This window comes from Chiloscyllium plagiosum, unplaced genomic scaffold (assembly GCF_037043375.1).
Source record: "Chiloscyllium plagiosum isolate Xiang-an unplaced genomic scaffold, Cpla_swu_hap1 HiC_scaffold_17, whole genome shotgun sequence".
NCBI classification, from domain to species: Eukaryota; Metazoa; Chordata; class Chondrichthyes; order Orectolobiformes; family Hemiscylliidae; genus Chiloscyllium; species Chiloscyllium plagiosum.
This window is the reverse complement of record NW_028270155.1, coordinates 53,640,810-53,661,074: the sequence shown is the minus strand read 5'-3', so window position 1 is coordinate 53,661,074 and position 20,265 is coordinate 53,640,810. Positions and strand designations below refer to the sequence as shown.

At 42.5% G+C, this 20,265-nt stretch overlaps 1 long non-coding RNA gene across 1 annotated transcript; it reads right to left on the bottom strand.

Moving 5' to 3' along the window:
* Window positions 1-486: 486 nt before the first annotated feature.
* LOC122558679 (uncharacterized) lies at window positions 487-19,397 on the bottom strand. Its single transcript, XR_015759881.1, has 5 exons — window positions 19,320-19,397; window positions 18,789-18,856; window positions 17,724-17,784; window positions 16,837-16,902; window positions 487-712 (listed from the first exon to the last, which is right to left on the bottom strand). It is a non-coding gene; the product is annotated as an uncharacterized LOC122558679 (long non-coding RNA).
* Between the last annotated feature and the right edge of the window lie 868 nt (window positions 19,398-20,265).

Genomic DNA, 20,265 nt, shown 5'->3' with positions numbered 1-20,265 from the left:
AATGTTGAGGTCAGAAGGCTGTAAAGTATCTAACTGAAAGCATGATTCGGAGATGCCGGTGTTGGACTGGGGTGTACAAAGTTAAAAATCACACAAGTGCAATGTAACTTTGTATCAAAAAAAATCACCACACACAATATATATGTGTGCATGTGGGTCTTTGTCTGTCTGTGTGTGTGTCTGTCTGGGGTGGGGGTTGTGAGTGTGAGAAAGTGTGTGTGTGTATGTGTGTGTGTGTAGTGAGTGCAGAGTGTCTTAAGTCTGTGAGGGGGTGCATGTGTGGGAGTCTGTGTGTCTATAAGGGTGTGTGTGGGTGTCTGTGTGCGCGTCTGTGTGTATCTGTGTCCGTGTGCATGTGAGAGTGTGTGTGTGTGTGTGTGTAGGAATATCTGTGTGTGTGTGTGTGTGTGTGTAGTGCAATGGTGATCACCTGTAATGTGACATGAACCCAAGATCCCGGTTGAGGCCCTCCCTAGGGGTACCGAACTTAGCTATCAGCCTCTGCTCAGCCACTTTCCTCTGCTGCCTGTCCCGAAGTCCACCTTGGAGGATGGTCACCCGAAGGTCCGAGGCTGAATGTCCTGGACCACTGAAGTGTTCCCCAACTGGGAGGGAACCCTCCTGTCTGTTGATTATTGTGCGGTGCCCATTCATCCGTTGTCGTAGCCTTTGCTCGGTTTCCCCAATGTACCATGCCTCTGGACATCCCTGCCTGCAACGTATAAGATAGACAATGTCGGCTGAGTCACATGAGTACCTGTCATGTACAAGGTGGGAGGTGTTCCCACGCGTAATAGTGGTATCTATGTCCACAATCTGACACGTTTTGCAGCGTCCACCGTGACAGGGTTGTATGGAGTTGTCCTGAGAGCCGGGCAGCTTGCTACGAACAATGATCTGTTTGAGGTTTGGCGGTTGTTTAAAGGCAAGTAGTGGAGGTGTGGGGAAGGTCTTGGTGAGGTGCTTATCTCCATTGATAATGTGAAGATGAGCACAAAAACCATATAGATTCATGTCGAACTCTGAGCTCAAAAAGTGCATGAATTTATGTAAAACTCTGTTATTTCACTTTTTAGATTGGAATCAATCTAAACATCAGGTCATAGACAGAGAACACAGGGGGCTAACACCTTCAACACATTGTCTATCTATCACCATTGTTAACAGCTAACCCGAGAATGCAACTTTAAAAAAAAGGGTTTTGTTATTTACACATGAAAGAAGTGAAACTATCACTGTATTCTAACAGATGAAAGGCTTAACAGACAATCAATTTTTCAATGTATAATTTCAGTTACATCACACTTCAAATTTTTGCTATAAATTCTGTGTTACGATCGAGCCCTCCACAATCACCTGATGAAGGAGCATCGCTCCGAAAGCTAGTGTGCTTCCAATTAAACCTGTTGGACTATAACCTGGTGTTGTGTGATTTTTAACTAACTGAAAGCAACTGTTCCTCAGAATTGTGTTGAGTTCCTGATGAAGGGTCAATGGACTTGAAGCGTTCCCTCTGTTTTTCTACACAAGGTGTTGTTTTTCTTTTGAGCTTCATTGGTACAGTGTAGGTGGCCAAGGACAGCAAGCTCAGAGTGAGAGAGAAACAGAGCTACAAATGTAGGAAGCCCACGATAGCCTTGCTGTGTACTGAATAGGGGGTAGTCCACAAAATGGTCATTGATGTTTTCTCGAATCTGCAAGTTCCTGCACAGAATAATGCCCAAGTCAGCTTTTTAAATAATCACATATTCACCCTAGACAAAAAAAGGTTTCAGCTGTCAATACATTTAAATAAATCACCCATGCACTATACAAGGATTGTAGTGTGGCAGCTCCCCCAATATGAGTTAGATCTCCTCAATGTAGAGGGAGCAGCATAGTGAGCATCAGATCAAGGTTCTTGCAACTTATGTGGGTGTGAGCAGGGACTGCAGGGAGCCTGAGTTAACCAATCACAGCAGCCGCTTGATTGGGAGGATTAACAGTATAGTTGCCACAGCCCCACGCCGTCATTAGGAAAAGATGACTGGTGGTGGTTCATCCTGCTCGTCATTGTGCCTCAGGCAAGGGGAGAGGTGCAGAAGGAGACTCCTTCATGGTAACTTCAGCCTGTGTAGAAATTGAACCCATGCTGCTGGTGTTAACCTGCATTGCAAACTAGCCATCCAATGAACTGAGCTAACTGACTCCCAATGATTGGAAAAGACGATTAAAATCAAAAAGATTAACAAGAATGTAATTGGAGTAGGGAACAGTACAGATAAAGGAACGATATGGTTCTCTGCAGGAGGAAGTGAGTGTTGATGGCTGTGTAACATACTCGGTGCTTGCATTAAGGATATCATCTTTGTGTGAGGGGAACTACCTAGCTGTCATTTTCACAAAGATTTAAAAACAAATGTCGTCTGAGGGAGTATAAATAGCTAGGGGATACATTAAAAAGCAGAACTTCAAACTGAACAAGCCCTGGAGTATTCCCTAAGCCATGAACAAATTGACATTGGACAGATAAGATCAGAGTGTTTAACGTGTGACTCCAACTGGTGTGGGGAGGAATGGGTTTTGAGTGATGGGGTCACTGTCGTCAGCACTGGGAAAGAGGGGGCTGTGTGTAGAGAGGGCCTTCAGCCAAACCACAATGTCTTGTCAAATCTTATAACGAGGGTTATATAGAAAGAGAGGTTTAAACAAAATAATGGGGTGAAGGGATTTTCTAATAAGGAGAGATTGAATACATTGAGTTGAGGATTATCAGATTGACCATGACCTCATAGAATATGCAGCAAATTCAATGGGCCAAATGGCTTACTTCTGCTCCTATGCTTAATGGCCTTCTGTGACAGGTGATGTGGAAAGCTAAAGATAAAGGACAAGGCGATAATGCAGGGTTATAATACTGGTAACGATAACCAGAGTGACAGAAAGGCATACAGCATAGAAACATCACAGAGCACAAGCAAATAAGGTCACAGTAGACAAAAATATTTTTAGAAAAGACCAAATCAAAGCCTCATAATCTGAAAATTTGCAGCATTGGTAATAATTTGGTGAATTGATGGTACAAATAGAAATAAATGATTACACCATGATAGCCCTTAAAGAGGTTTCATTTCAAAGTGACCATAATTAGTACCTGAACATTCAAAGGTATTTAACATTTTGAAAGGACAGCAGGAAAGGAAGAGGAAGTGTGGTAGCTCTGTTCGTTATGGATGAGGTCAGTACAATAGTGAGAAATAATCTTGGTTCAGAAGATCAGGCTTGGGTAGACACAGATAACAGCAAAGAGAACAATTCATTGGTGAGATGAATTGGCAGCCTAAAGGTTCCTACACAGTAGGACAGAATATACACACAGACTTTGGTGCGACCTCACTAGAGTACTGTGCACAGCTCTTTCTGAACTCTTTATGCACTTGCATGTTCTTTAGGCTGCTTATTGGCCTCAGGGCATTGTCTTATGAGGAAAGGTTGAGCAGGTCAGCCTATATTCATTGGCATTTAGAAGTATAAGAGAAGACTTTCTTGAAACATATTTGATTCTAAGGTGGCCTGACAGGGTAGATGCTGAGAAGATAGTTCACCTGTGAGGGCTTGTAGATTTCAATATCAGGGTTTCCCATTTCAGGTGGAAATACAGGGAAATTCTTTCTCCCAGAGGGTCAGTAGCATTTGGAATTTTCTTGTGGATGGAGCAATGGAGTTTAGGTTGTTACATATATTCAAGACTGAGGTAGGCGGATTTTCTTTGATGAGAGAAGTCAAGTTTATGGAGGATAGGGTTAGCAGGAAAGTAAAGGCCACAATCGATCCACCATCACTTCCTGAATGACAGAGCAGGTTCGAAGGGCCAAATGGCCAGTTGCTCCTCTTATTTCTTACATTCTAATGAATCCAAACCTGGAAGAGATTGCCTGCTTTATGAAAAACGAAGACCATTTTGTCACGTGAACTGAGGTCCACTGGCAAGGGGTGTTGAAGCTGCTGGATCAGATTTCACATTTAATCTTTAGAACAAACAAGGGGTGGAGACTCTCACCTTATTAAATCAGCAGGTCTTAACAATGAAGGAGCTGAGCTAGAATTTACATTAGAGGAATGCATATTACACTTTTGCATTCTAACATCGGGAATATATGTATATATGTTGTAAAATAACAACTTCTTAAGAACTCTCCAAAGGATTTCTTGCCTTTTCATCAAATGTCCTTGCAGCAATGATCAGTCTCGAATAAAGATGGTGGATAGTAGACAGTAATGCTCTCTTCAGCTAGCTGTGCAATAACAACAGGATGTGGCTTCTTCATGATTCTCTTCCCCTCCCATTTAAGAATCATCAGCTCTGGGCTCATCTGAGATCATGTGCAGACTCTTGGTAAAACTTCAAACTACTTTTTCAGACATTTTCAGAACTTTCCAGTACAGCTACAACACTAGAATCTACCTGATAATGTGAAAAACTGCCCAATTATGTCCTGTGCACAAAAAGCAGGACAAATCCAACCCGGCCAATTATGGCTGCCCCATCAGTCTACTCTTGATCATCAGTAAAGTGATGGAAAGCATCATCAACTGTGCTATCAATAACTTACTCACTGATGTTCAGTTTGGGTTCCACCAGGGCCACTCCGCTCCTAACCTCATTACAGCCTTGGTTCAAATATGGACAAAAAAGCTGAATTCCAGGGGTGAGGTGAGAGTGACAGCCCTTGACAACAAGGCCACATTCAATTGAGAGTGGCATTAAGGAGCCCTAGCAAAACTGGAATCAATGGGAATCAAGAGGGCAAACTCTCCATCGGTTGGAGTCATACTTGGTACATAGGAAGATGGTCGTGGTTGTTGGAGGTCAGTCATCTCAGCTCCAGGACATTTCTGCAGGAGGTCCTAAGGGTAGTGTCCAAGGCCCAACCATCCTCAGCTGCTTCATCAATGACCTTCCCTCCATCACAAGGTCAGAAGTGGGGATGTTCGCCAATGATTGCACAATGTTCAGTACCATTCGCAACTCCTCAGATATTCAAGAAGTCCATGTCCAAATGCAACAAGATCTGGACAATATTCAGGCTTGGGCTAACAAGTGGCAAATATCTGCGCCATACAAATGCCAGGCAATGCCCATCTCCAATAAGAGACAGTCTAATCACCACCCCTTGTCATTCAATGGTGTTACCATCACTGAATCCTCCACTATCAACATCCTGGGAGTTAACAGGATTGACCAGAAACCCAGTTGGACTCCTCATATAAAAACATTGGCTACAAGAGCAGCTTGAAGGTTAGGAATATTGCTGTGAGTAGCCTGAATCCCCAAAGCCTGTTCACCACCTACAAAGCACAAGTCAGGAGTGTGATGGAATACTCCCCATTTGCATGGGTATGTGCATCTCCAACAACATTCAAGAAGATTAATACCTTCCAAGACAAAGCATTCTGTCTGTTTGGCACCACATCCACAAATATCAACTCCCTCCACCACTGGTGCTCACTAGCAAGTGTGTACTATCAACAAGATGCACTGCCAAAACTCACCAAAGATCCTTAGACAGCACCTTCCATACCCATGAACACCTCCATCGAGAAGGACAAGGGCAGCAGATAGATGGGAACACCACCACCTGCAAGTTCCCCTCCAAGCCACTCACCAAGTAAGATGGCATCTGAGGCCTTTATATCCTCAGATCACATGGCATAATATCATGAGCGTGTCTGTTAAAGATATACTGGCATACTGTGTCTCTTAAAGCCATGCTAATCACGAGATATAACACAATACAACTCTTCTTCAGGTCACACATAGAATGCTGCACGAGAGGTTCCGTCTTTTGGGTAAAATATTAACTGATGTCTTCTCAATTGAATGTAAAAGGTCCTAAGTCATTACTTGGAAGAATAGGGGGCTAATTGTTATCCTTCAACCAGTGTCACAAAAACAGATTATCCAGTCCTCACTACATTGCTGTTGTAGGGAGCGAGCCGTGATTAGATGCATTACACTTTAAAAGCAGCTCATTAACTGTAAAATGCATTGGGACATCCAGAAATCATCAATACAGGTATTTCTCGTTAAAAGGTATAGTTTTAGCAGTAGTGGTCACTTGCCACCAAAATGCCTATTCTTTGGAAAATTGAGCTCAATGGTAAAACTGTTGGACTATCTTATGTTGTCGAGTCTAACTTACTTACATAAGCTGGCCTGCACAAACAAGTCTTCAGTGAGGTACATGTTGCAAGTTTTGCATATCAGGTTTGGTAATGTGACAAATAATGTTGCAACAATATAAATATTCATTGCAGCTATTGCCTTCCCAGCCACTATCAGAATCTTTTCTGTATTGGTACTTTCCAGTGTTCACTGCAGGAATGCACACCGTTTCAACATCTTTTCTTTTGGGAATCATTGGTGAGAATTTTAAACGCTCAAAAAGATGTGCCCGGGGTCAGGTAAGCTATAACAATATTTCAAATAATCAACCCATAGCGACCTATCCTCAAACAGCAACGTGGGGTTTAGTGAAAGGGGCTTGTACATTTAAAGATGAGGCTGACAACCTCCAACCAACCTGTTTTAACCCAAGCTTCAAGAAAATATAACAGCTTGAGGGTGTCAAGGACAGCTTCCCAATAAAGGGCAGAGACCTTGCAGTACTGCTGGTGGGTCAGGTAAAGCAGGGCTCCTTCCACAAGGACTCCAAAGCTTACTATGACACTGCCGTTGGACTCAGCCGTACTTGGGGAAGATTCTGAGGACCAGATCCCCAATCTCTGGGTCAGGAATTGGACTCTGATCCTTTCACAGGCTTCCTATCTGCTCTGCAGTACACCCTGATGTGCCACCATGATGTTGACCTTTGCCTCCTGCAGGCTATCTGTACCCAATGAGGAAACATTCACATGAGCTCCCGTAACATAAGAACCAAATGTGCATAATGCAGTACTGAAATATTGAACACAGGACCTACCTGCATTATGATCACAGGCTCTTCAGTGACTGGGCTAATACTGAGCTATTCTGTTGCAAGTAGTTGTACTCTGCCATCAGCATGTCAGGCTTCAAATGCTTCCAGTTAAGATGAAGACAGAGACCTTTCTACCCTTAGGTCACATCCCATGACACAGTGATGATATAATGAGCATAACACTTTAAAATGTACAGCATACTGGCTGTGAGATACAACACAGTACCCCACCTTTCTCCACTGAAGGATACCCTTCATAACTGTTAATATCACATGTCTTGAAAAAGCAGGTCAACATACCTTAAAAATTAAAATCATCACAAGGAGCTGGTGCCAACATTTGACCATTACACACCGTAAACGACATATTTCTTAACATGTGGTGCACTATGGTACAGTCTATGAGAGATCGCCTCACAGCGATCATTAATTCCAAGCATTGACACAATCACAGTGCAGTATCAATATACAGGCTCATTTTGAATTCCTGAAATATTCTCCCTGCTGGGACCAACGATCCAGCATTGACAGGGCTACCAGTATGTACAATTCTTGAAGTTCAAATCATGGTCACTGTCAGGTAGAACAGACCTGACACAACATAATCTAAATTCCACAAATATACTTGTCTTTTTAGACTCAGGTTCACAGAAAGTGTGGGCCAGATTTCTGTACTTATCAAGAATTAGTATTTATTACAAATAACAGGACAGGGGTAATCCAAAATGGAGGATGGGAAAAATTTCTAGCTGTAATAGCTGCTCCTTTATTTAGGTATTTTAGGTGCTGGAGATGATTTCCTTGAATTCCAGGAGCAGCAATTACTGTTTTATATGCTATTGCATTGTTTTGGAACTTTGGGAAAAAAAAGTCAAAACAACAGCAGTATTAAAAGGGAGAAGAACAGACAAAGGAAACACATGGTGAGGACATTGCAGGAGAGAGAGAGAGAGAACCTGCACAGTTACTGCCTTTGCTGTTTTGAATTCATGTATCACTGGACATCGGAGTGCAGCTGGGAAAACTAACAAACAGTGAAATTCACAATTAATCTTGGAGGAACCGGTTTGGGCGAAGTTCACAGCACAGAAGCAGATAAGTTAATCATTGTTTAAGAGTGGCCTACAGAAAGGCTGCAGTAGTGATTAGAGTGGGTTCTTTCTTGATTATATGTTTTTGGAGATATGTCTCTTGATTAAACTTAAAATATAAGCCATAATTATTAATTTAACCTGGGGCAGTGTTTTGGCGAGGAATAAGACGGTGTTATTTTCTGGGTCTGTAGATTGTGAAGGAGCAAAAATGGCCTTTAGTACAGTGATATGTACTTCTTGTCAGATGTGGGAGTTTAAAGAGAGTTTAAGGGTTACTGCGGATTATATCTGCCATAAATGCTGTTGGATGTGAATCCTATCAGATCGAAAGGATCGGTTGGAGAGACAGTTAGACGCAATGAGGAATTTGCAACAGCAACAGTATGTGATGATGGCAATTCTAGGAAGGGGGGGAAAGTCTCAGATACAGTCGCATAGATGGGTTAACTCCAGGAAAGGTAAGAGAGGTAGATATCCAGTGTAGGAGTCTTTTGTGGATATACCCATTTCAAACAGGTATGCTGTTTTGGAAAATGTAGGGGGTGATGGATTCTCAGGGGAACGTAGCATAAACAGCCAAGTTTCTGGTATTGAGACTGGCTGTAATGCAACGAGGGGTACGTCGGCTTACAAGAGATCAATTGTGTTAGGGGATTCTGTAGTCCGAGGTACAGACAGACGGTTCTGTGGCCAGCAGAGAAAAAGCAGAATGGTGTGTTGTTTCCCTGGTGCCAGGATCAAGGATGTCTCAGAGAGGGTGCAGAATGTTCTCAAGGGGGAGAGGGGCCAGCAGGAGGTCATTGTGCACATTGGAACCAATGATATAGGAAGGGAAAAGGTTGAGATTCTGAAGGGAGATTGCAGAGAGTTAGGCAGAAATTTAAAAAGGAAGTCCTAAAGGGTAGTAATTACTCCCAGTGCTACGAGCTAGTGAGGGCAGGAATAGGAGGATAGAGCAGATGAATGCATGGCTGAGGAGCTGGTGTAAGGGAGAAGGATTCTCATTTTTGGATCATTGGAATCTCTTTTGGGGTAGAAGTGACCTGTACAAGAAGGACGGATTGCACCTAAATTGGAAGGGGACTAATATACTGGCAGGGAAATTTGCTAGAACCGCTTGGGAGGATTTAAACTAGTAAGGTGGGGGAGGGGTGGGTGGCGGGGGTGACAGTTAAGAACAGAAGTGAATCAAACAGTCAGGGCAAGCAGGGACAAGGGAGGACTAATGAATTAAACTGCATTTATTTCAATGCAAGGGGCCCAACAGGGAAGGAAGATGAACCCATGGCATGGTTACAAACATGGGACTGGGATATCATTGCAATTACGGAAACATGGCTCAGGGATGGGCAGGACTGGCAGCTTAATGCTCCAGGATACAAATGCTACAGGAAGGATAGAAAGGGAGGCAAGAGAGGAGGGGAGTGGCATTTTTGATAAGGGATAGCATTACAGCTGTGCTGAGGGAGGATATTCCCAGAAATACATCCAGGGAAGTTATTTGGGTGGAACTGAGAAGTAAGAAAGGGATGATCACCTTTTGGGATTGTGTTATAGACACCCTAATAGTCAGAGGGAAATTGAGAAACAAATTTGTAAGGAGATCTCAGCTATCTGTAAGAATAATAGGGTGGTTATGGTAGGGAATTTTAACTTTCCAAACATCGACTGGGACTGCCATATAGTTTTAAAGGGTTAGATGGAGAGGAATTTGTTAAGTGCATACAAGACAATTTTCTGATTCAGTATGTACCTACTAGAGAAGGTGCAAAACTTGACTTACTCTTGGGAAATAAGGCAGGGCAGGTGACTGAGGCATCAGTGGGGGAGCACTTTGGGGCCTAGTGACCATAATTCTATTAGATTTAAAATAGTGATGGAAAAGAATAGACCAGATCTAAAAGTTGAAGTTCTCAATTGGAGAAAGGCCAATTTTGATGATATTTGGCAAGAACTTTCGAAAGCTGATTGCGGGCAGATGTTCGCAGTTAGAAAATGGGAAGCCTTCAGAAATGAGATAACAAGAATCCAGAGACAGTATATTCCTGTTAGGGTGAAAGGAAAGGCTGGTAGGTGTAGGGAATGCTGGATGACTAAAGAAATTGAGGGTTTGGTTAAGAAAAAGAAGGAAGCATATGTCAGGTATAGACAGGATAGATCGAGTGAATCCTTAGAAGCATATATAGGAGTATACTTAAGAGGGAAATCAGGAGGGCAAAAAGGGGACATGAGATAGCTTTGGCAAATAGAATTAAGGAGAATCCAATGGGTTTTTACAAATACATTAAGGAACTGGGAAAATTAACAAACAGTGAATTTCACAACTAATCTTGGAGGAACCGGTTTGGGCGTAGTTCACAGCACAGAATCCGATAAGTTAATTGTTGTTTTAAGTCTGTCCAAGAGAAAGGCTGTGTTAGTGAGTAGTGGGTTGTTTCTTGATTATATGTTTTTGGAGATATGTCTCTTGATTAAACTTAAAATATAAGCCATAGCTCTTAATTTAGCCTGGGGCAGTGTTTTGTAGAGGAATAAGACGATGATATTTTTTGGGTCTGTAGATTGTGAAGGAGCAAAAATGGCCTTTGCAGTGATATGTACTTCTTGTCAGATGTGGGAGTTTAAAGAGAGTTTAAGGGTTACTGCGGATTATATCTGCCATTAATGCTGTTGGATGCAAATCTTATCAGACCGAGTGGATCGGTTGGAGAGACAGATAGAAGCGATGAGGTATTTGCAACAGCAACAGTATGTGATGGATGGCAGTTATAGGAAGGTGGGAAAGTCTCAGATACAGTCACATAGATGGGTTAACTCCAGGAAGGGTGAGAGAGGTTGGCACCTAGGGCAGGAGTCTTTTGTGGATATACCCATTTCAAACAGGTATGCTGTTTTGGAAAATATAGGGGGTGATGGATTCTCAGGGGAACGTAGCACGAACAGCCAAGTTTCTGGTATTGAGACTGGCTCTAATGCAACGAGAGGTACGTCGGCTTCCAAAACATCAATTGTGTTAGGGGATTCTGTAGTCTTAGATACAGACAGACGTTTCTGTGGCCAGCAGTGAAAAAGCAGAATGGTGTGTTGTTTCCCTGGTGCCAGGATCAAGGATGTCTCAGAGAGGGTGCAGAATGTTCTCAAGGGGGAGAGGGGCCAGCAGGAGGTCATTGTGCACATTGGAACCAAAGATATAGGAAGGGAAAAGGTTGAGATTCTGAAGGGAGATTACAGAGAGTTAGGCAGAAATTTAAAAAGGAGGTCCTCAAGGGTAGTAATATCCTGTTTACTCTCAGTGCTACGAGCTAGTGAGGGCAGGAATAGGAGGATAGAGCAGATGAATGCATGGCTGAGGAGCTGGTATATGGGAGAAGGATTCTCATTTTTGGATCATTGGAATCTCTTTTGGGGTAGAAGTGACCTGTACAAGAAGGACGGATTGCACCTAAATTGGAAGGGGACTAATATACTGGCAGGGAAATTTGCTAGAACTGCTTGGGAGGATTTAAACTAATAAGGTGGGGGGGTACCCAGGGAGACAGTGGGGAAGAGATCAATCTGAGACTGGTACAGTTGAGAACAGAAGTGAATCAAACAGTCAGGGCAAGCAGGGACAAGTTAGGACTAATAAATTAAACTGCATTTACTTCAATGCAAGGGGCCTAACGGGGAAAGCAGATGAACTCAGGGCATGGTTACGAACATGGGACTCAGATATCATAGCAATTACAGAAACATGGCTCAGGGATGGGCAGGACTGGCAGCTTAATGTTCCAGGATACAAATGCTACAGGAAGGATAGAAAGGGAGGCAAGAGAGGAGAGGGAGCGGCATTTTTGATAAGGGATAGCATTACAGCTGTGGTAAGGGAGGATATTCCCAGAAATACATCCAGGGAAGTTACTTGGGTGGAACTGAGAAATAAGAAAGAGATGATCACCTTATTGGGATTGTATTATAGACCCCCCAATAGTCAGAGGGAAATTGAGAAACAAACTTGTAAGGAGATCTCAGCTATCTGTAAGAATAATAGGGTAGTTATGGTCGGGGATTTTAACTTTCCAAACATCGACTGGGACTGCCATAGTGTTAAAGGTTTTGTTGGAGAGGAATTTCTTAAGTGCACACAAGACAATTTTCTGATTCAGTATGTACCTACTTAGAGGAGGTGCAAAACTTGACCTACTCTTGGGAAATAAGGCAGGGCAGGTGATTGAGGTGTCAGTGGGGGAGCACTTTGGGGCCAGCGACCATAATTCTATTCGTTTTAAAATCGTGATGGAAAAGGAAAGACCAGATCTAAAAGTTGAAGTTGGAAAAAGGCCAATTTTGACAGTATTAGGCAAGAACTTTCGAAAGCTGATTGGAGGCAGATGTTCGCAGGTAAAGGGACTGCTGGAAAATGGGGAGCCTTCAGAAATGAGATAATAAGAATCCAGAGAAAATATATTCCTGTCAGGGTGAAAGGGAAGGCTGGTAGGTATAGGGAATGCTGGATGACTGAAGAAATTGAGGGTTTGGTTAAGAAAAGAAAGGAAGCATATGTCAGGTATAGACAGGATAGATCGAATGAATCCTTAGAAGGGTATAAAGGAAGTAGGAGTATACTTAAGAGGGAAATCAGGAGAGTAAAAAGGGGACATGAGATAGCATTGGCAAATAGAATTAAGGAGAATCCAAAGAATGTTTACACATATATTAAGGGCAAAAGGGTAACTAGGGAGAGAATAGGACCCCTCAAAGATCAGCAAGGCGGCCTTTGTGTGGAGTCACAGAAAATGGGGAAGATACTAAATGAATATTTTGCATCAGTATTTACTGTGGAAAAGGATATGGAAGATACAGACTGTAGGGAAATAGATGGTGACATCTTGCAAAATGAGGAGGAAGCGCTGAATATCTTGAAACAGTTAAAGGTGGATAAATCCCCAGGACCTGATCAGGTGAACCCAAGAACTCTGTGGGAAGCTAGAGAAGATACTGCTGGGCCTCTTGCTGAGATATTTGTATCATCGATAGTCACAGGTGAGGCGCCGGAAGACTGGAGGTTGGCAAATGTGGTGCCACTGTTTAAGAAGGGCGGTAAAGACAAGCCAGGGAACTATAGACCGGTGAGATCATGTCTCACAAACTTGCTTGAGTTTTTTGAAGAAGTAACAAAGAAGATTGATGAGGGCAGAGCAGTAGATGTGATCTATATAGACTTCAGTAAAGCGTTTGACAAGGTTCCCCATGGGAGACTGATTAGCAAAGTTAGATCTCATGGAATAAATGGAGAACTAGCCATTTGGACACAGAACTGGCTCAAAGGTAGATGACAGAGGGTGGTGGTGGAGGGTTGGCTTTCAGACTGGAGGCCTGTGACCAGTGGAGTGCCACAAGGATTGATGCTGGGTCCTCTACTTTTTGTCATTTACATAAATGATTTGGATGCAAACATAAGAGGTACAGTTAGTAAGTTTGCAGATGACACCAAAATTGGAGGTGTAGTGGACAGCGAAGAGGGTTACCTAAGATTACAACAGGATCTGGACCAGATGAGCCAATGGGCTGAGGAGTGGCAGACGGAGTTTAATTCAGGTAAATGCGAGGTGCTGCATTTGGGAAAGCAAATCTTAGCAGGACTTATACACTTAATGGTAAGGTCCTAGGGAGTGTTGCTGAACAAAGAGACCTTGGAGTGCAGGTTCATAGCTCCTTGAAAGTGGAGTTGCAGGTAGAAGGGATAGTGAAGAAGGCATTTGGTATGCTTTCCTTCATTGGTCAGAGTATTGAGTACAGGAGTTGGGAGGTCATGTTGCAGCTATGCAGGACATTGGTTAGGCCACTGTTGGAATATTGCATGCAATTCTGGTCTCCTTCCTATCAGAAAGATGTTGTGAAACTTGAAAGGGTTCAGAAAAGATTTACAAGGATGCTGCCAGGGTAGGACGATTTGAGCTATAGGGAGAGGCTGAACAGGCTGGAGCTATTTTCCCTGAAGCTTCAGAGGCTGAGGGGTGACCTTATAGAGGTTTACAAAATTATGAGGGGCATGGATAGGATAAGTAGATGAAATGTTTTCCCTGGGATCAGGGAGTAGAGAGCATAGGTTTAGGTTGAGGGGGGAAAGATATAAAAGAGACCTAAGTGGCAACGTTTTCACGCAGAGGGTGGTACGTGTACGGAATGAGCTGCCAGAGGATGTGGTGGAGGCTGGTACAATTGCAACATTTAAGAGGCATTTGGATGGGTATATGAATAGGAAGGATTTGGAGGGATATGGGCCAGGTGCTGGCAGGTGGGACTAGATTGGGTTGAGATATCTGGTTGGCATGGACAGGTTGGACCGAAGGGTCTGTTTCCGTGCTGTACATCTCTATGACTCTATGACAAAAGGGTAACTAGGGAGAGAATAGGGCCCCTCAAAATGAACAAGGTGGCCTTTGTGTGGAGCTGCAGAAAATGGGGAAGATACTAACTGAGAATTTTGCATAAGTATTTATTATGGAAAAGGATATGGAAGATATAGACTGTAGGGAAATAGATGGTGGCATCTTGCAAACTATTCAGATTACAGAGGAGGAAGCGCTGGATGTCTTGAAATAGGTAAAGGTGGATAAATCCCCAGGACCTGATCAGGTGTACCTGAGAACTCTGTGGGAAGCTAGAGAAGTGATTGCTGGGCCTCTTGCTGAGATATTTGTACCATCGATAGTCACAGGTAAGGTGCCAGAAGACTGGAGGTTGGCAAACATGGTGCCACTGTGTAAGAAAGGTGGTAGGGACAAGCCAGGGAATTATAGACCGGTGAGCCTGACCTCGGTGGTGGGCAAGTTGTTGGAGGGAATCCTGAAGGACAGGATGTACTCTATTTGGAAAGGCAAGGACTGATTAGGGATAGTCAACATGGCTTTGTGCGTGGGAAATCATGTCTCACAAACTTGATTGAGTTTTTTGAAGAAGTAACAAAGAAGATTGATGAGGGCAGAGCAGTAGATGTGATCTATATGGACTTCAGTAAGGCGTTTGACAAGGTTCCCCATGGAAAACTGATTAGGAAGGTTAGATCTCATGGAATACAGGAAGAACTAGCCATTTGGATACAGAACTGGCTCAAAGGTAGAAGATAGAGGCTGGTGGTGGAGGGTTGTTTTTCAGACTGGAGGCCTGTGACCAGTGGAGTGCCACAAGGATTGGTGCTGGGTCTTCTACTATTTGTCATTTACATAAATGATTTGGATGTGAGCATAAGAGGTACAGTTAGTAAGATTGCAGATGACACCAAATTTGGAGGTGTAGTGGACAGCGAAGAGGGTTACCTCAGATTACAACAGGATCTGGACCAGATGGGCCAATGGTAGGTGGCGTTTAATTCAGATAAATGCGAGTGCTGCATTTTGGGAAAGCAAATCTTAGCAGGACTTATACATTTAATGGAGGGTGTTGCTGAACAAAGAGACCTTAGAGTGCAGGTTCATAGCTCCTTGAAAGTGGAGTCGCAGGTAGATAGGATAGTGAAGAAGGCGTTTGGTATGCTTTCCTTTATTGGTCAGAGTATTGAGTACATGAGTTGGGAGGTCATGTTGTGGCTGTCCAGGACATCAGTTAGGTCACTGTTGGAATATTGCATGCAATTCTAGTCTCCTTCCTATTGGAAAGATGTTGTGAAACTTGAAAGGGTTCAGAAAAGATTTACAAGGATGTTGGCAGGGTTGGAGGATTTGAGCTATAGGGAGAGGCTGAACAGGCTGGGGCTGTTTTCCCTGGAGCGTCGGAGGCTGAGGGGTGACTTTATAGAGGCTTACAAATTATGAGGGGCATGGATAGGATAAATAGACAAAGTCTTTTCCCTGGGGTCGGGGAGTCCAGAACTAGAAGACATAGGTTTAGGGTGAGAGGGGAAAGATATAAAAGAGACCTAAGGGGCAACGTTTTCACACAGAGGGTAGTACGTGTATGGAATGAGCTACCAGAGGATGTGGTGGCGGCTGGTACACTTGCAACATTTAAGAATCATTTGGATGGGTATATGAATAGGAAGAGTTTGGAGGGATATGGGCTGGTTGCTGGCAGGTAGGAGTAGATTGGGTTGGGATATCTGGTCGGCATGGATGGGTTGGACTGAAGGGTCTGTTTCCATGCTGTACATCTCTATGACTCTATGACTCTATGAATGGACTCTAGCTGTAGGTAATCCACTATGAACCATTGATACATAACTCTATTCATTAACACTGTATAACCCCCTTACAAACTCCCCTTTCACACACATGCAGAATGACACAAAAAGTATTGGTGTTATGGATTGAGGGGAAGACTGGAAAAATGGTTCATATTTACAGGTTTCACTGAGATGATCCATTGGACTTGTTAAAACTTGCTGTTCCTTGATCTTCTTTCTCCAAATACTTTCACTTCCAGCAAGTTGCTAGTTCAAACCTCATAAAATCCTTGACTTATTGGATAAAAACCACAATCTACAGCAAATGGTAAGGGAAAATAAACTGCTTTCATTAGGCTTTTAAGCTTTTTTTTACTGCAGAAAGACAAAAACCACCTTGCTTTCTGGAAGACCACAGGCTCCTGGCTATATGGTGCACATCCCAGAAGCCAATCATTTAGTTATTGGCAGGCAGAAGACCATTCTCATTAACAACTTGTTGTTACTCCACAGACCAATCAGCTATTTGTTACCAGCCAGACTCCATTTTGTACACAACCCCATGGGGGAGCCAGGTGGTCTGCATCTAAACTTGAACAAACAATAGTGTAAACAGTACTAACAAAGGGTGCTCATGGCTTACTTTTAAAATGTGCAGCAATCCCTTCTAGGATCCTTGATTTTTAAACAGTCCTCTTCCCCTTCCAGTCTGTAATCAAAATTACAGAAAAAAAATATAGTCTTTATAGTTTCAAAAAAAATCAAGATGGTTCAAATTCATATTTGTAAGGTATGATACAAATACTTGAAAAAGTGCAATGAAAATACCAAACAATGGCAGACACACTCCCGAGGATACCATCAAGTAAAACTGAATGGGGCATTTAGATTTCATCAAGGAGGTTGAAGCCACATGTCTTTTCTCACTTAGAATCTACCAGTTAATAAAAGGAAGTTACAAGAGATAAGAAAAGACCAATAATGAAGTGAAGAGTAGCTTCAAATCTGTAATTATTGTCTGAAGAATGGCTGGACAATGTACCCAATAATTTGATATGACACCAGTGCTTTGAATAGTGTAAGCACCTCACTGGCACTTAGGATTTACTCATCTTCAATGACAGGTTTCTTATACCGATTTCTTGACGATCTTCAAAAAATCACCCAGAGCATTGTCATGGGGGAGTGCAGTGATCAGTCTGGTGGTCAGATATCACTCAATCCATGGAAGAAATCATTTGTAAACAGCCAGGAACAACCACTATTACCTTTTGCAACAAGTCTCAAACCTGTCTGAGCATGGATTTATTTGGGTTCAAGGGGAAAAACCTGCTTTACAGTTATAATTATTCCAGATTGTTGAAGTTTACCATTTCCTATGGTATCTCAGCAGAAATAGTCATCCAATTGCACAAACTAATTTATTCCATATACAGAATTCCAGTCATTGTCATGTCAGACAATGGATCAAAATTTGCAAATTCACAATTTCAAAAATTTTGAACATGAATATGATTCCATTTTAGTTACCAGTTCAGCTCATCATCCTCCAGTAAATGTTGAGGTTGAGAGAGTGGTACTCCAGTTAAACCTGCATTGAAGAAAATCAAAAACCTCAATCTTACTCTATTAGGTTATTGATCTTCATCATTGTTGTGGTGAGTTACTGATGAAACTGAGAACCCATATACTTTCCATATATGCTATACTTTTTAAAACTTAATAGTGCAAAGAACAACAACAAGAGAAAGAAACTTTGAGAGGAAGAGGCAATCAGGCGAGAAACTCCAATCATTGACACAGAGCACAAGAGTTACCAGAGCTACAGCCTGGGGAGAAAGTCTGCGTAAAAGATCAACAGACAGAAGGTGTAATTATTAGGAAAAGTAATTACACAAACAAGATTGTATATGGTTGAGCCAGACCACTATGGAAGGAAGAAACTGGAAAGCATTCATATCTTTGAATAAAAAACCAATAGAAACTTGGGTTAACTACTCAGAAGAAGATAAAAAATCTGCAACCAGCCAGGAAAAGAACATTCACACAGCCAGTCAGAATATACTCGAGTTCAATAGGAGACTGAATACCAGATCAGGGAGAATGGTCAAAGACCTCTGATCCTTAGAGTGGAAAAGTATAGATTACAAACATGATAGGAACAGAGATTTTAGGGGAGTGGGAGTGTAATGGGGTTAACACCAGAAACATGCAGAATGATGGAGTGATGATGATAGAGTCACATGAGAGGGTAGAATAATCTGAAAGGGAGCAAAAACTCCAATTAGTGTGAAGATAGCAAAGGGAAAGGTCTTGCTGGAATTAAAAGAGTTCTTCTGTAAAATGACAATGGACTCCACCAGCATTTTTAAGGAGGCAAAACAATGCTAAAACTGGAACACACAACAAAACTGGGAAGCACTTCCATTTATTAGGTTGGGAATCATATGAAATATTTAACACTTCAGATTCCCACCAAAAGTATGTGCCTCCCTGCCCCTCTTCCTGACTCAGAAAACACAAGCCTGTCAAAATTGGATTCCCAGTCTCCATTCCCTGCTGAATTTGTATGTATTCACATACAAACCATCTGACCTGTGCAAGTCGAGTATCTGTGGCTTGGACAAGCCCTTCTAGCACCACACCTCTTCTTTCTTGAAAACCTGTGAATCCAGAAAGATATTTATGCAGGCAGCAAACTACAAAACTTCCCTGGAGAAACAGACAGCACCAACAGATTCATTTCTGCAAAGCAGCAAAGTTAGAAAGGTGAGGTTGACATACCCAATGGATACTAACAGCAGATCAGATGAAAGCAAACCACTTTTATAGCAGATCACGTCAGGAGTCTCTGTTGCAAAATCTGTATCAATTGCATAATTGGGTAAAAACAATGACTGCAGATGCAGGAAACCAGATTCTGGATTAGTGGTGCTGGAAAAGCACAGCAGTTCAGGCAGCATCCAAGGAGCAGGAAAATCGACGTTTCGGGCAAAAGCCCTTCATCAGGATTACAGGCAGAGTGCCTGAAGGGTGGAGAGATAAATGAGTGGAGGGTGGGGGGTGGGGAGAAATTGCATAATTCACAACTTATAGGTTGTGTAATGGAGCTCATTCTGAACTTACATCTTTTTCAGGATCTTAGCAGCTCAATACACAAGTGCAAGCCTTGCTCTAGTGTCAAACACCAGGCACTCAATACGCCTCAGCACCCATCCGTATGCCAGGACCTGAAGAACAATGGCTATAGAATGACAAACACTTTTACATCTCTAAAGTTTACTTGGAAGATCTTATACATTCTTAGTTGCTTTATATAAATATCAATATTTGTGTTAATACCAAAATTTAGCTTCTCAATATTAGGGAGCTCACTACCTTGAAAAGTACAATGCTTCTGTCTGCTTCAGTTATATGACTAGTGAATGGTACATCAGCTTGTGTTCTTTGTGTACAGTACCAGGCTTTGTTTGTATTGTGTGATGTCCTCTCTTGTTTTCCCTTAGGACCTACCAACAGGACATCTAGATAATCTACCCTGGGCTTCAACAGCACTGGCCTCTAACTAGCTGCTGCACAGTACACAAGAATAGCCTAGTATTCCCCTCTGACAGGGCTTTTCATCCTTCCCAATAGGAAAGTGCTAACCTTTCACATACAGTGGAGAAACTGGAAGTTGTTATGTGGAGAATTGGGGCCGAGAAGCTGCCAACATGTGTGTTAGTATTGGACCCACAATATCCCACACCCACTCCCCACATATTAAACTATCAAACTGTGATTGGAAACCTTTCCAATTGGCTGGAGTTACTCAGTCAAACTCCAGGCAATGTCATCAGCTGAAAATAATATGAGCAGCCCTTTATACACTGTGCAAGTGTCATATAACCCTGGACCCAAATTATTCATCCATATGTTTTTCTGGCACTCCACAGAAGCGAATACTCAAATCTTGAACTTAGTAACTGACAGACACAGGATCTGTCAACAGATTCTGACTCACAGGGAGAAATAGAGATTTTCCTCCAAAGTTGACACAGTTTCAACATAATTTAGCTCTTTTTGTGTAGGT